The sequence below is a fragment of the Armigeres subalbatus genome, chromosome 1 (assembly GCF_024139115.2).
Source record: "Armigeres subalbatus isolate Guangzhou_Male chromosome 1, GZ_Asu_2, whole genome shotgun sequence".
NCBI lineage: Eukaryota > Metazoa > Arthropoda > Insecta > Diptera > Culicidae > Armigeres > Armigeres subalbatus.
Genome location: NC_085139.1, coordinates 20,975,325 through 20,991,889, shown reverse-complemented (window position 1 = coordinate 20,991,889; position 16,565 = coordinate 20,975,325). Strand labels below are relative to the sequence as shown.

Here is a 16,565-nt window from a genome sequence, read left to right as displayed (position 1 = left end):
AAGGAGGCCTGAGCCTCTTGAAAGGAGGCTTCTGGGCCTCTTGAAAGGAGGCCTGAGCCTCTTGAAAGGAGGCTTCCGGGCCTCTTGAAAGGAGGCTCTGAGCCTCTTGAAAGGAGGCCTGAGGCCTCTTGAAGGAGGCTTCCAGCCTCTTGAAAGGAGGCTCTGAGCCTCTTGAAAGGAGGCTTCTGAGGCCTCTTGAAGGAGGCTTCTGAGGCCTCTTGAAAGGAGGCTTCCAGGCCTCTTGAAAGGAGGCTTCTGAGCCTCTTGAAAGGAGGCTTCTGAGCCTCTTGAAAGGAGGCCTGAGCCTCTTGAAAGGAGGCTTCCGGAGCCTCTTGAAAGGAGGCCTGAGCCTCTTGAAAGGAGGCTCTGAGGCCTCTTAAAGGAGGCTTCTGAGGCCTCTTGAAAGGAGGCTTCCGAGCCTCTTAAAGGGAGGCTTCAGGCCTCTTGAAAGGAGGCCTGAGCCTCTTGAAAGGAGGCTTCCAGGCCTCTTGAAAGGAGGCTTGAGCTCTTGAAGGAGGCCTGAGGCCTCTTGAAGGAGGCTTCCTGAGCCTCTTGAAGGAGGCTGAGGCCTCTTGAAAGGAGGCTTCTGAGCCTCTTGAAAGGAGGCTTCCGAGCCTCTTGAAAGGAGGCTTCTGAGCCTCTTGAAAGGAGGCCTGAGGCCTCTTGAAAGGAGGCCTCCGGGCCTCTTGAAGGAGGCCTGAGGCCTCTTGAAAGGAGGCCCGAGGCCTCTTGAAAGGAGGCCTCTGAGGCCTCTTGAAAGGAGGCCTCCAGGCCTCTTGAAAGGAGGCCTGAGGCCTCTTGAAAGGAGGCCTGAGCCTCTTGAAGGGCTTCCTGAGCCTCTTGAAAGGAGGCTTGAGGCCTCTTGAAAGGAGGCTTCCGGGCCTCTTGAAAGGAGGCTGGGCCTCTTGAAAGGAGGCTTGAGGCCTCTTGAAAGGAGGCTTCTGAGGCCTCTTGAAAGGAGGCTTGAGGCCTCTTGAAGGAGGCTTCTGAGGCCTCTTGAAAGGAGGCTTGAGCCTCTTGAAAGGAGGCTTCTGAGCCTCTTGAAAGGAGGCTTGAGGCCTCTTGAAGGAGGCTTCCGGGCCTCTTGAAAGGAGGCTTGAGGCCTCTTGAAGGAGGCTTCCAGGCCTCTTGAAAGGAGGCTTCTGAGCCTCTTGAAAGGAGGCTTCCGGGCCTCTTAAAGGAGGCTTGAGGCCTCTTGAAAGGAGGCTCTGAGCCTCTTGAAGGAGGCTTCCGGGCCTCTTGAAGGAGGCTTCTGAGGCCTCTTGAAAGGAGGCTTCCAGGCCTCTTGAAAGGAGGCTTCCAGGCCTCTTGAAAGGAGGCTGAGCCTCTTGAAGGAGGCTTCCAGGCCCTCTTGAAAGGAGGCCTGAGCCTCTTGAAGGAGGCTCTGAGCCTCTTGAAAGGAGGCTTCCAGGCCTCTTGAAAGGAGGCCTGAGGCCTCTTGAAAGGAGGCTTCTGAGCCTCTTGAAAGGAGGCCTGAGGCCTCTTGAAGGAGGCCTCAGGCCTCTTGAAAGGAGGCCTCCGAGGCCTCTTGAAAGGAGGCCTGAGCCTCTTGAAGGAGGCCTCCAGGCCTCTTGAAAGGAGGCCTCCGAGCCTCTTGAAAGGAGGCCTCCGAGCCTCTTGAAAGGAGGCTTTTGAGGCTTCCAACCCTCTTGAAAGGAGGCTTCCGAGCCTCTTGGAAGGAGGCTTCCGAGCCTCTTGAAAGGAGGCTCCCGAGCCTCTTGAAAGGAGGCTTCCGAGCCTCTTGAAGGAGGCTTCCAGGCCTCTTGAAGGGAGGCTTGAGCCTCTTGAAAGGAGGCTGGGGCCTCTTGAAGGAGGCTGGGAGCCCTCTTGAAAGGAGGCTTCTGAGCCTCTTGAAAGGAGGCTTCCGGGCCTCTTGAAAGGAGGCTTCCGGGCCTCTTGAAAGGAGGCTTCCTGAGCCTCTTGAAAGGGGAGGCTCTGAGCCTCTTGAAGGAGGCTTGAGGCCTCTTGAAAGGAGGCCTGAGCCTCTTGAAAGGAGGCTTCCTGAGCCTCTTGAAGGAGGCTGAGCCTCTTGAAAGGAGGCTTCTGAGCCCTCTTGAAAGGAGGCTTCCAGGCCTCTTGAAAGGAGGCCTGAGCCTCTTGAAAGGAGGCTTCCGACCCTCTTGAAAGGAGGCTTCTGAGCCTCTTGAAAGAAGCTTCTGAGCCTCTTGAAAGAGGCTTCCAAGTCTCTTGAAAGGAGGCTTCTGAGGCCTCTTGAAAGGAGGCTTCCGAGCCTCTTGAAAGGAGGCTTCCTGAGGCCTCTTGAAAGGAGGCTTTGAGCCTCTTGAAGGAGGCTGAGGCCTCTTGAAGGGAGGCTTCCGGGCCTCTTGAAAGGAGGCTTCTGAGCCTCTTGAAAGGAGGCTGAGCCTCTTGAAGGAGGCTTCCAGCCTCTTGGAGGAGGCTTGAGCCTCTTGGAAGGAGGCTGAGCCTCTTGAAAGGAGGCTTCCGAGCCTCTTGAAAGGAGGCTACCGAGCCTCTTGAAAAGAGGCTTCCAAGTCTCTTGAAAGGAGGCTTCCGAGCCTCTTGAAAGAAGGCTTCCGAGCCTCTTGAAAGAAGGCTTCCGAGCCTCTTGAAAGGAGGCTTCCGAGCCTCTTGAAAGGAGGCTTCCGAGCCTCTTGAAAGGAGGCTTCCGAGCCTCTTGAAAGGAGGCTTTCGAGCCTCTTGAAAGAAGGCTTCCGAGCCTCTTGAAAGAAGGCTTCCGAGCCTCTTGAAAGGAGGCTTCCGAACCTCTTGGTAGGAGACATCCTTAGCAGCACAATTCGGACCGATTAGATTGCTGCAACTCAAATGTGACCAAATTCATTACATATGGGTTACAGAAACCTCTATATAACATGTGTGCTGCTCGGGATACAGGTCTCTTGAAAGGAGGCTTCCGAACCTTTTGAAAGAAGGCTTCTGAACATCATGAAAGAAGGCATTCGAGCTGCTTGGAAGAAGGCTTCCGAGATGCGTTGAATCCTCTATCTAATCCTCTCGCCCGTGTGGCGCAACCGAGATTTGTTCCGCGGCCCTTTATACGCTTTTCTGGCTGAGGAGGGTTCAATTGGTTTTGATTTACTGATCGATATGCATATTATGTACATGACAAAGTTTTGATATAATAAAAAATACACAATTATCAAAACTGTATCATTTAGCTCCGATTGGGATTGTAATACGTCCTCCGTTATGCATTTTTGTCCGAGGTACCCCATAGGGCTAGCGAAGTACCCCCAGGGGTGCATGTACCCCAGGTTGAGAACCACTGGTTTAGATGGAGTAAAATCAATGAACAGAATTTTTTGCACATAGTGTAGGACAACACTGATTGCGGGCATAGAAGAAAATTCAATTAATAACTGAGGAAATGCTAATAGAATACTTAATTGAAAGTTCCAGTTGAAATGTGGAGCTTTTGAAGAAAAAGAAGAAGAGGAAGAATAGGAGGAATAACTTGAAGCAAAAATATCCCTGTTTGGTCTCTTTATTTACATTAAAATTTCTCGATTTTCTGAATTAAATCAAAAATCAATCAGGTGAGATAGGGGAATGTCGGCTTTGGCAGGTTTTGTTCTATTATTGGCAGGGAGGTTTTTTATGTCTGACTATGCTCAAATTTGGCCTAAACATTCTTTGCATATCAAAGAACATTGTGGCCAAATTTCATAAAATTTGGTCGACAAAAACCCCCTGCCAATAATAGAACAAAACCTGCCAAAGCCGTCTTTCTCCCTATTTCACAGAAAGCCCTTGGGTTGGTGTTCAAATAGGTAATTCCATGATGTTCCAAAAACAACCCACGATGATTGAAAATTGCTATAGTCATACCTCCCACAGACATCTTTCTTCCTTGTAATGATGACCTTGCCATTTTAGCGAAGATTCGATCGTTGATGTTATATTATCACTATCGCGATCGAACAATGTTATTCGACACAGCTTCGAGCTGTTCGTCGTTCTATAGTTATTATTTTTCCACCTTCCACAAAAAAAACAATTTGTCTACATTGAACATAAGCTCATTCCAACCATTGGCAAAACATCAGGAAGCAGTCAACCCACTAAAAGTAAAAAGTCTTCTGAAACGAATCAACAAAATCTCTCTAAAGGCCAGTTTACTGTGCCGAAATTGGTATTTTGTTCACAGCCCCAGCTCTTGAAACTTAAAAGCAAACTCGTTAATGAATGCAAATCGATGACGATGATCACATTAGAAAATAAATAACACACCGACAAAAAAATCCCACATCATCACATGCAAACTAATCGAACCACGAGAAGGTGGTAGAGCGCTGAAGCTGCTGAAGCCTTGATTCGTGCGCATTACGTTGGAGGCCTTCGGAATCCACCGTCCAACAGCAACCAGAGCTATTGTGCCCGTGTGGCGACGCGCGATGGTGGCAATGACTCGAAAAAACAAGCCACCGCACCGCAAAAGAGAAACCGAACAATTTCCAATCAGCAAAATCACTCTGCGTCTGAATTTCGGTGTGCGTTTGCTGCAGAAGTGGCAAAAAAAACCTGAGCGGTGCTGCGGTGACGGTAAACTAAAAAAAAAGCTCGCGGCAAATTTGGAGGTTCCGTCCACAGTGCCGTTCGTCGAAGCCGAGAAGAACCAATACTCGAGTGCCTGCGCAATAGCGCTACGCCGCATCAAACGATCTTCGCTCTGCTGAATCCACGGACAGTGGTTCATTACTAATTTACTATTAGTGCAACAAAATATTCTTTTTTGTATATCAAATCGACAATCTCCTATTAGCAAAAATCTATGATAAGTATGATTTACGTTGGCGTTCAAATCAGGAATGACCTGTTTTCAAAATCATTTTGCATATTTTTACTCATTTCAATTCTTGAAAGGAAAGTTGCATAAAATACTCCATTTTGCAATATTTTTGAGTATCCGGGAAATATGTTTAATGTCATCTTATAGATTAGTATCACAAGCAGGTTATACACGTTTGATACTGCCAATTGTAACGTGATCCTGATGTGAGTGAGTAACGCTGAACAATTTTGTTGTGAACCGGATTCACAAAATAGATTTTTTTTTTAAATATTCTACATTATGATAACGTACCAATCAAATGTTTCGTCTTGACATCATTGTGCACCTTTGCAAAACAATCATCCAAGTAGCTAAGCGCGTGCGATGTTTATTTTTCAATTGCCGCACGTTTTACTTGAACCACGACAAGTGCGACTCTTCGAATCGTAGTAGTAGTCAACAGTAGTAGGTATAGTGGCCGTTGGCTTTGACCATGACTCAATTCAAAAAGCGTTTGTTGCTGCTGCTGGTGGTGTCGCTATACCGCTCGCTACTAACAGGCACGAGGATGATCCAATGGCCTTTCGGTTCATCGGAGCAGCAGCAGAGCTAAGTCGCAACCAGCCGAATGGCGTCACGGTTGTTCGACGGTGCAAAAAGCTCCTTTCATGTGGTGGTGATTGCTAGCCATGCACCATTTTTTGCAAAACTGCTGCGCCGGCTCCTCTTGGCTGGCTGGCTGGCTGGCCGGGGTCGGCCAGATTCTGAGCTGAGGAGAGATGATTTATCGTGCTGACTGGCTGTCATAAATTTTACAACTTCATATATGTATAGCAGCCGGTCCCGTCCCGGTCCAGTTAATGCGGGTGCGGATGGTTTTTGTCAGGATCCGGGAATAAAGACATACACTGAAGCAATCTCATTGGCTTTGGCTGTGTAATGTAACACCTCGCTTCCACCATAGAATAATTGAACACAACAATTGTTGTTTTAAAATAAGTTTTAGTATTTATGAATATCACTTGGAGCATCGGTGAAATAAACAGATAGGTTACAAAAGTATCTAGGATAACATAGGCAAAGATGCTTAGCTTTATTCAAGGATAGTTAAACACTAACTTCACTTGTATTGTCACCCGTGTTGAAAATGCCATTTCGGAATTAATTTCAATTCAAATTTTTAAAGAATAAGTCTTAATAAACATTAACTTAACTTTGTTTGGTACGAGGATATAAATCTGAAATAACGGCGCAAGAGTCTAGAATAATGTCAAATATCAAAGTGATGGTGATAATTCACTGACAATTGAGGACCTAATTAAAGCCTCTGTGAAATTGTAAACATTTGACAAATTGTTTAAAAGAAATTAAGAAAAAAAAACAATCTTGCAAAACGGAGCGAAACCATAAAATAAAATTATCTAGAGTCTTATTAGGTTTTATGATATTTTCATGCAAGAATTACAGAAATCATGCAAGAATGTAATGTACGTATAACAGAAGAATTGCAATAATTTAAAGACGCTATACCTCCATAAAAATGGAGTTGAGTTGTTTAAATTCAACTAAGCTTTGCCATGTCTTCGATATTTGTCCCATACTTACTTGATAAATATAAAATTGATAAATAACATATGCAATGGTCATTAGTGCGATAAGATTAAAAAATCTTGTCAGCTGTATCTGCATGCAACGTAAAAACCAGATGCACATTACAAACAGCGATGAAGACGTACGTACAAAGGTCGTCTCTTTGTGCGCAGCATTTGTTTGAGATGTAACATGTTTTTCTTACAGAACTCGATGTTTTGTTTATTTGGTTAAAAACAAGCGATAACTAAAGTAGGAAAGCGTATTTATTCGGCCAACACAAGATGTGTGCGAAACATGTAAATATACAGCGGTTAGACAAAAAGGTTGAATAGGCAAAATTTTGTCGAAATTCAAATTTAGCATAACTTTGCATAAAATAATTATATTGTAATAAAACCGTTTGCAGAAATGTTTCTAGTCTTCTATCATTATTGTAAAAAATGTATATAAATTCATTGGCAGTATGCATGATATTTTTGCCTTTTTTGTATACTGAGTCACTGAGTCTGCGTAAAGGCTATATGATGACTTCAAAAACGATTTTTTTATTAGAGGTACATTATTTTAGACGGAGACACATAATGTTGCATACCAATCGACTCAGTTCGACAATTTGGGGTGATGTCTGTGTGTATGTGTGCGCAGAAAAAAACTCAACCTTGTTTTGACACTTATTCTTAACCGATTAGCTCGCAACATGTCTGTTGGCGCCATTTTCATACATTAGATAAATTTAAAAACTAGAGAGAATATTTTTGACGTAAGACTACGTCTGTGTTTTCTATATTGGGGTACACTTTACGATTGCGAAAATCGGGGACCGTCACGAAAATATGATAGACTTTAAACTTTAATATCTAAGTCGTTTCTCGATGGATTTTCAATTTTTTTTTTGGGCCATTCGATCAAGGATGAGTCAACGCTTCTTTGTATTTATTTGAAAATACTGATTTTTAACTATTTATTATCGATAATTGATGAAAAGTTTAGAAATAGATAAACTAACCAATCACGTTCATGCATCACTAGCACAGACATCAAAAATCAATCACTTGCGGGTTTGGATCTAATCCTCAGTTTGAACAAGGTTTCACGCAGAGCAGACGCATCAAAGCGATCGCAGCGGAGCGGACACAGCATCACGGAGGCGCTAATAACATTTTCAAAGGAAATCAATCGCATTGGTGGTGGTGCTCGCATTGGATGTGTTACTGCAGATCATTCAAACTCAACGAACCAGAATTTCATATGAAGAAAAAATTGACCATAAAAATAGCACTGTGGCGATCCCGCACCGCCAGTGCCGATGCTGAAAATGTATTACAAATTGTGGTGTCAGTTGGTTGGAAAGGAACATTGGGAAAAGAAAATTGGTTCTTCCCAGGACCAACATTTTATGAAAAGAAAGAGTTAATTGCGAAAATGGACTGTTTCGGTGGCATCGGGTTTGGCGTGGTAGTTTGGTTGGTGTTAGTGATTCCATCCATTAAAATTCACTACGTCATCTCCCTCCGACGCGCTATCAAATTCGCTATTTACGATTGAGTTTTACACTTTGAAGAAAGTTTATTTCGGATAGTCGGATCAACCTTCTTTTGCATAAAATCAATGAAGACGCCACCTCAGTGGAAGCTTTCTACAGCAACCACCTATGAGTGAACGTCGCTCGGACAGACAGATGCCGAAAGATAATGTTTTGTAATATGAAGAAACTTCGTTTTGAGTCAAATTTCTGTTGTCATTCCTCGCAACAATACGCATCTTAGATAAACAACATCTCATAACCAAATTCAGAATCGAGAAAATTTCATAGGATTCTTAGACGAACGTTGTCTGCGGTATCCCGATCGAAAAAGCTCGCGCGTGCCGAAAAGCAGCTTTCTCATATCTAATGAAGTAATTCCATTAGCCCCGCCCCTTCATTAATCGTTATAAGTGCACATTATATTTACACCCATATCAGCTCACAAAGGGGCGGGGCTTACGGGTGCAATTTATTAAATACAAGAAAGCTGCTGTTCGGCGCGCGCGAGCCATTTTGATCGGGATTCCACAGAGAGCGGCTCGACATTCGATGCAGCGGAGCGGACACAGCAGCACGAAGGAGTGGGTGGCAATGTGGCAATGCTGAAAAATTATGTCAACCGTTGGAGGCTTGACGAAAAATCATAAAGTGGCGGTCGGACAGTTGCAACGCAAGGTGTCGACAAGCGATTGGATGCAGTTAGTTATTGGAATGGGAATTGGGAAAAGAAAATTGGTTCTTCTCAGGACCAACATTTTATGAAAAGAAAGAGTTAATTGCGAAAATGGACTGTTTCCGTGGCATCGGGTTTGGCGTGGTAGCTTGGTTGCTGTTAGTGATCGCATCCATTCAAATTTACTGCATCATCTCCCTCCGACGCGCTATCAAATTCGCTATTTACGATTGAGTTTTTCAGTTTGAAGAAAGTTTATTTCGGATAGTCGGATCAACCTTCTTTTGTATAAAATGGTGGCTTTTGTATAAAATCAATGAAGACGCCACCTCAGTGGAAACTTTCTACAGCAACCACCCATCGGTGAACGTCGCTCGGACAGACAGATGGCGAAAGATAATGTTTTGTAGTATGGAGAAACTTCGTCTTGAGTCAATTTTCTGTTGTCATTCCTCGCAACAATACGCATCTTAGATAAACAACATCTCATAACAAAATTCAGAATCTTGCGAGAAAATTTCATAGGATTCTTAGAATTTGTCATCCTCCGAACGGTCCGTTGTCTGCGGAATCCCGATCAAAATGGCTCGCACGCGTCGATAACCAGCTTTCTTATATCTAATGAAGTAATTTCATTAGTCCCGCCCCTTCATTAATCGTTATGAGTGCACATTATATTTACACCTATAACAGACCACAAAGGGGCGGAGCTAACGGGCTTAATTTATTGAATACAAGAAAGCTGCTTTCCAGCGCGCTCGATTAATTTTGATCGGGATTTCGCAGAGAGCGGTTAAATAAGATTTTACGCAGAGCCGACGCAGCGGAGCGAACACAGCAGCACGAAGGCGCTCTGGTAGCATTTTCAAAGGAAAATCATCGAATTGGTGGTGGAAGTCTGCGTTGGTGGTCGTCATTCAACCTCAACAAACCAGCATTTTATGTGAAGAAAGAGTTGATTACAAAAATGACGTCTGTTTCGATCCCGTGCGATACAGTGGCGATGCTAAAAATTTATTCCAAGTGGTGGCGTCTTAGCGAAAACTCATCGAGTGGTCGTCGAACAATAACCGCACGAAGTGGAATTCTAACCCTAACGTTTCAATAAGCATTGGGTTGCAGTTAGTTATTGGAAAGGTGCATTGGGGACACAAAATTGGTCCTTCTCAGGACCAGTATCTTCTGAACAGAAAGGGTTGATTGCAAAATGGACTGTTTCGGTGGAATTGGCGTTTGGCGTTTCGGTTGCTGTAAGCGATTCCATTCATTCGAACAAATTTGTTGCGTTGTCACTCACCAACACGCGCTTATGATTCTGCTATCGAAGCGTAACTTTCTGTTAACGCCAAACTATTAATTTTGGACTTTGATGAACATTCTTGCATCCCGGATTAAGCTACCCTTGTGTAAAATAATGGTACTGTAAAGAACCGATATTTTTCAAATAATGGAGCTTTTCAATCCTCAACTACAACAAAACATAATCAAAATCTTGTGAGGAAATTCCATTTGACTGCTACTGACGCCATCCATTTGAACAAACTCATTGCATCATCTCCCTCCGACGCGCGCTTGTGGTTGTGCTACCAACTTTCTGTCGTCGCCAAACGATGGTAGCCCGGAAAAAAAATCGAAATCATTTCTAATGACTAACGAAACAAAACCAAAGAATCTGGCCAGAAAATTTCACTTTCCGTCGACGACGGCCAAATCGATGAAGACGCCAACTTAGTGAAAAATGTCGTTTAGCTGCCTTAGTTTTTCAAATGGCGTATTATTAAAAACAACAAATCTTTCCAAAATCGTCATTGTCGTTTAAACAGCCGAACAGTCTGTTTGTCCGGGTAAACAATTTTCCTATCGGTCAAAACCTCTTCTTGGATAAATAGTTTAAGTCCTGAAAAGGACTGTTTGTAATTTATTTTTGAAGTCCTGCTCACTTTGCCACCAGCGCTATAGAAAACTATGCATGTACGCTTCCATCGCGGGCGGAAGTCGAACGTTGCAAATTAATATATTTGTGTAATATATTTGGTTTCGCGCCACCTCCGATTCTGCTTATTTTTCCTTTCGTCCGGACATTTTTGAGCATAATGTCTTCTAGGATTCTGATGATATCCACTGAAAGATAGACGAATGGCTTCAGTGGCGATGCGGCCGATGAGTCGTTCCTTTTCCACGGCTGGTTCATCCAACTGGGAGCTACTTTCAGTTTCTTGATTCGGTTGAACTCCGAGCAGTTTGCACAATGGTAATAAATTGACACAAATTATGATGAAAAATACCCTCCATTTCGTATAGCTACGTAGTCCTACGTCACCTTTGCGTACAACCCGATTGGGCTGCACCTTTGAGTTTTTGTGTTTTTTTTTTGTATAAAAATTGTTGTTTGGATCCCCTAGTTCTTTTTAATATAGGAAATAATAGAACAGGATTCCCCATCGAATGCAGCTTGTGGGCTGCATATCAGTCAAGGATAAGTGACCAAAAATGACACACAGACATCACCTCATTTCGTCGAGCTAAATCGATTGGTATGTAATGCCATGGATCTCCTGGCCTTCTATAAAGTTTGTTTTAACCCTTTCTTTCCCATGGTAGCTGTAGAGCTCCATTAAATTTTGCACCTTCCAACATTCATAGAATTATTTCAACAACAAAAAGTAGTATTTGACACAACTTTATGGTTTCCTTAGACAGCAAATATAATCAATTTTGAGTAAAAATAGTGTAACTATTGAAAACAACTATTGATTTACAATATATAACTTTTTTTTCGTTTTCCACTAATTTTAGCTATGCAGAGATACTTAGCTTTATTTTATTATTCTAACATTTTTCCCATATCCATAACGAATGTCTTCCTTTTGTTGTCCATTTCAATGTCTGTCGTTAACCCCTTTCGTATGTCTTCTTCTCATTGCTATCGCCCAAGAAAATGTTTGTTTGTTCCGTTACAGATGTGAAGCATCGCCAATAATGTCAACTATGTGAATATCAGTATCGTAATTACTTAAGCACCCTAAATTCCCTTCTTTTCCTACTGTATTATTGTATTCCTTAACCTCCACTAAACCGCGAGTCTTTCGGTTCCCCAAAACTAACACTATTAATAAGAATTAAGAAATGAATTGTTAAACTTGATTTCGGCTCAGTTACGTCTCACGGCAATTGAGCTTCCAAAATAAACGAAAGATTAAAAAAAATCCGTGGGTGATTCCTTCCTATTGAAATCTTTGAAAAAAGTCGTGGGAAAGAAAAGGGTTAAGAGTGAACAAAGGGTCAAAAAACCCGTTTGGCCGAAAGTCATGTGACCTAAGGCCACTGGTTCGAAAGATGTTCGGATGAATGTCATTTAGCCGAACAAACCATTACGTCGAAACCCATCTGGTTGAAGGTCAATTAGTCGAAATAACCGTTTTGGCCGAAAATATAATTGGCCAACCGGGTCTTACGGCCGAATATGCCGTTTGACCGAACAGGTCAGATGAGCGAAAATGTCATGAATGTAAATGTGAAAATTGTGAAATTTCCTGTTCGACGTAATAACATTGTCCGCTAAATGGCCCATTATGTCTAACGGATTTTTCGGACAAATTCCATTTTCGCCAAATGACCTATTCATCCAAACGATTTATTACTCTTACTGCCGAACGACCATTTCGGTTAAACGGCATTCGGCCAAATGACCTATCCGACCAAAGGACTTTTTCAGCCAATTGAACTATCCGACCAAAATACTTGTTTAGCCAAATGACCTGTTTGGCCGTATGTCCTTTTCGGCCAAAAAAACAGTTTTCAATCGTTTCGGCCATAAGGTTCAATTCGACCTTCGGACGATCAATATGGAACTTCAGCCCAAAGTGTTGTTCGGCCAGATGGCTTTCGGCTGAATGAATTTCGGCTTGATGCTTAATGCAGGAGATATAATGTTTTGCTCGGTATAAGGGTATAAGGAAATTATTCCTTCTTTAAATTAATACATTTGCTTGAAAGGAGGCAAGGGAAGTACGATTCCTTCTTTCAATTCAACTCAATTTGCTCGGCAGAAGACAAGGGATAAAACATGATTTTTTGCCTTTTCCTCTGAGTGTACAAAAATGCTTAAAGATCACTCAAAATCGAACTTTTGGCAGCCGGTTTGGATACCCATAGTGGTCATCTCGGCAATATCTTTATGAATAGAAGGACGCATTAAGAGAATATCCAGTTTTCCACTCTCAATAATGCCGACTTATCGGTGTGTAAAAAATAATCGATCACTGTAGTACCTCTGGACAAATATGGCGGTTGTTAAAACTTCGTTCCTAGATGAGGCGAAGGAAAAAAAGGCCTCTTCGCCGATGGGTTTTCCTCCAGCTCTAGTGTCAAAAAGTACAGTGACCGATAAACCGCCATTTTTTCCTCATCGATTGTGATTGCCTAGAACAGCGGTTCTCAACCTGGTATACATGTACCTCTGGAAGTACCTTCGCTGGTCTTAGGGAGTACCTCGGACAAAAATGCGTAATGGCGGACTATGTATTACAATTACAACCGAAACTTATTGATAAAGTTTTGATAATTGTGTATTTTTCATTTCAAAACTTTGGCTTGTACATAATATACATTATTTATTTATTTTTAGACTAAGGCCGAAGTGGCCTGTGCAGTGCATAAGTGTTCTTCATTCAGCTCGTTCCATGGTTGCACGTCACCAACCACGCAGTCTGCGGAGGTTCCGCAAATCGTCTTTCACCTGATCGATCCCCCTTGCTCGCTGCGCACCTCGCCTTCTTGTTCCCGTTGGATCGTTGTCAAGAACCATTTTCACCAGATTATTACCCGACATTCTGGCTACGTGCCTGGTCTACCGCAGTCTTCCGATTTTCGCGGTGTGAACGATGGATGGTTCTCCCAACAACTGATTCAACTAGTGGTTCATTCACCTCCTCCACCATCTGCACCCCACCATAGATGGTTCGCAGCACTTTTCTTTTGAAAACTCCAATTGGTCCAAAAGTGCGCGTTGGTCCTTGGTCTCGCTTCCGTAGAGAACTACCGGTCTTATGAGCGTTTGTCAGTTTGGTACGGCGGCGAACTTCATTCGATTGGAGCGTTTTGCTTCTCGGAAACATTCTCCCAAGCAGCTCGAATGCATCCTTCCAAGATGTTCAGAAGCCTTCTTTCAAGTGGCTTTAAAGCATCCTTTAGAGATGCTCGCAAGATGCTTGGACGCCTCCTTTCAAGAGGCCTGCAAGCCTCCTTTCAAGAGGCCTGCAAGCCTCCTTTCAAGAGATCCGGAAGCCTTGTTTTGAGAGAACCGGAATCCTCTATTCAAAAGGCTCGGAAGCCTCCTTTCAAAAAGCTCGAAAGGCTCCTTTCAAGAGGCGCGAAAGGTTCTTTTCAAAAGAATCGGCAAATTTCTTTCAAAAGGCTCAGAAGCCTCTCTTTCCAATAGGCTCGGAAGCCTCCTTTCAAGAGGCCTGGAAGCCTCTTTTTAAGAGGTCAGAAGCCTTGTTTTAATACGCCAGAAGCTACTATCAAGAAGCTCGGAAGCCGCTTTTTAAAAGGGTCGGAAGCCTTTTTTCAAAAAGCTTGGATGGCTCCTTTCAAGAGGCTCGGGATGCTCCTTTCAAGAGGCTCGGAAGCCTACTTTCAAGAGGCTCGGCAGCCTACAGCCGACAGCAAGCCTTTTTTATGAGGTTCGGAAGCATACTTTCAAGAGGGTCAGAAGCGTCCTTTCAAGATACAAAGCAAGTCTCCTTTTAAGTGGCTTGTAAGCCACCTACAACAGGCTCAGAAGCCTCTTATCAAGAGGTACGGAAGCCCACTTTCAAGAGATTCAAGGGCTTGGAATTGTACTTTCAAGAGGCCTGGAAGCCCGCTTTCAGGAGGGGGTTCCTCAATTAATGCAATAGTTCGGAAGGTTACCTCTCAAGAAATAGGTTGAGAACCGCTGGCCTAGAACTTTACGTAAGCTGCATATACATTCGCCCAAACAGTTGCTCTGGTATCCATACGAAACACGCGGATTCTATTAGCCAGATACTGAATCATACCGATCCATGTGACGTTATCGTTTGTCTCGGAGATTATAATCTACCAAATGTAGTCTGGCATTTCGATCATGAATTTGACGGATACCTGCCTATCAACGCGTCAACTAAGCAGGAGCTTGCCCTATCTGAGTCCTTGTTATCCTCTGAATAGCATCAGATCAACGATCTTCTGAACGCGAACGATAAACTTCTTGGTTTGGTGTTCGTAAGTGATCCAAGTATTATTGATCTCTTCGAGTTTCCATCTGCTCTTTCAAAAATTGACCCTCATCATAAGCCATTAGTTTTGACCGTCGACGTCCGTTCTCGCGATGAAAGATCTGAACCTACATCTAGCGTCGACTACGAATCCAACAGATGTGATTACCAAATCGTCAATGCACGTATTGTAGCCCTGGACTTGAATCAGATTATGAATTATGACTCAATCGATGATTCTGTTACCGCGTGCTATCGCACCGACGATCTGTTAAAATCTGCCGATCATCTGAACAGCTCAATCAACCGGAATCGTCGCACTCGTTTACGGAAATACAGGAAGAAATTCTTCCGACTCAAGTGAATGCGACTAATCTGCGGTTTGCTGAAGATGAATACACCCGAATGCAGCATTGTCAATGCATGCCGAGAGTATTTGGAAAGTCTTCAAGCGAATTTAAAAAATGATCCTTCATCGTTCTGGGCCTACATTAAAAAATGGAAGGTGTCGAACAATATCTTGACGCCACCTATCGCATGCTTTCCTCCCGATCACCTGTCGCAACAGTACATGACGACAATCCTGCTCCACAGATCTTCACTGTGCAGCAAATCCTTAAAAAATGTCGGAAGTAATGGGAAGGATAGTTAGTTGGACACCTACTTAAGAAAGGTGCAGAACTCTACGACCTCTAATACGTGTCACCGGAGGTTTTGAAATTGTTAGGTTATAACAGTAGGAATTGTTTTGCTAGAACGTGGAACACAGAAAAAAACTAAGTTAGAAATACAAAGTAGGAAAGGGGCGAGCCTGGAATTGAACCCACACCCACGACCTCCTGCTTATAAAACAGAAGCGGTAGCCACTAGACTACCGAGCTAGTTTGCTTTGCACCATCATCTCTGGGGTTGTGCAAAAAAAACGGTAGATGTATCCAGTTGCAAGAATCCCGAACAGTAAGCTTGCAAAGAAGGTGTTCGCCTACGATCTGGCAGGTACACGGAGGCGTGGAAGGCTGCGAGCTAGATAAGCGACCGACTACGAAACGATTTGGCGAGCGTAGAGCAAAACCAAAGATGATACGATGTGGACTCGAACCGTATATTGTGGCTTCAAATTGTTGTTTCAATGATATATGTTTAGATATAATATTTAGCTTACAATGAAATGAATCAACATTTATAAAGCTATTTCTGTCAGTTTTTTTCATGTTCGTATCGTTCTTATCGTAGCGAAATTTCAAAAGCATTCTGAGTTTTCTCACAGTTAACCAATTTTCACTAAGGCACAACAAAACAAACGCAAGAGTCATAGGATCCTGAATGGGTGAAAAACATCGACCGACACGTAGTTATCGTGGTTGGTTGAAATGTGAAATATTATTTTGCTGATGCTTCTACGTGCACACTAAACTGGACGTTGCCGATTGACGAAAAAACGAAGAAGAAGGAAACGCAAAGGCGTTGTTGTTCTCTAGACCAATGTGATGCTCCCATGTGGAAGAGCTTTTGTGCGACTGAATCCGGTGCACGTCAGCAAGGGAACCGAGAAGCACCCCATCATAGAAACTGAGCTGGTGCGTCTATCCGCCGTCCGATTAATTTCCAATACGTTTGTAATTTTCTTCGCAAGAAAGATAGTTGTAAGGTAATTTTATTATGGCGGCAATGATGCAGGTATTTCGCCAAGCTGCAATTGTAGAATGAGGCTACACATATGACTAGGCCATCGCTCGGTACAGAAGGTGTTACCATGTGGATTGAAGTATGCACCACCGCAGTAAT

At 43.4% G+C, this 16,565-nt stretch overlaps 1 protein-coding gene across 2 annotated transcripts in view; it reads right to left on the bottom strand.

The window, feature by feature from the left end:
- LOC134222556 (AN1-type zinc finger protein 6) overlaps positions 1 to 16,565 on the bottom strand; it is a 123,076-nt gene that overhangs the window by 72,948 nt on the left and 33,563 nt on the right. The window lies entirely within an intron of this gene.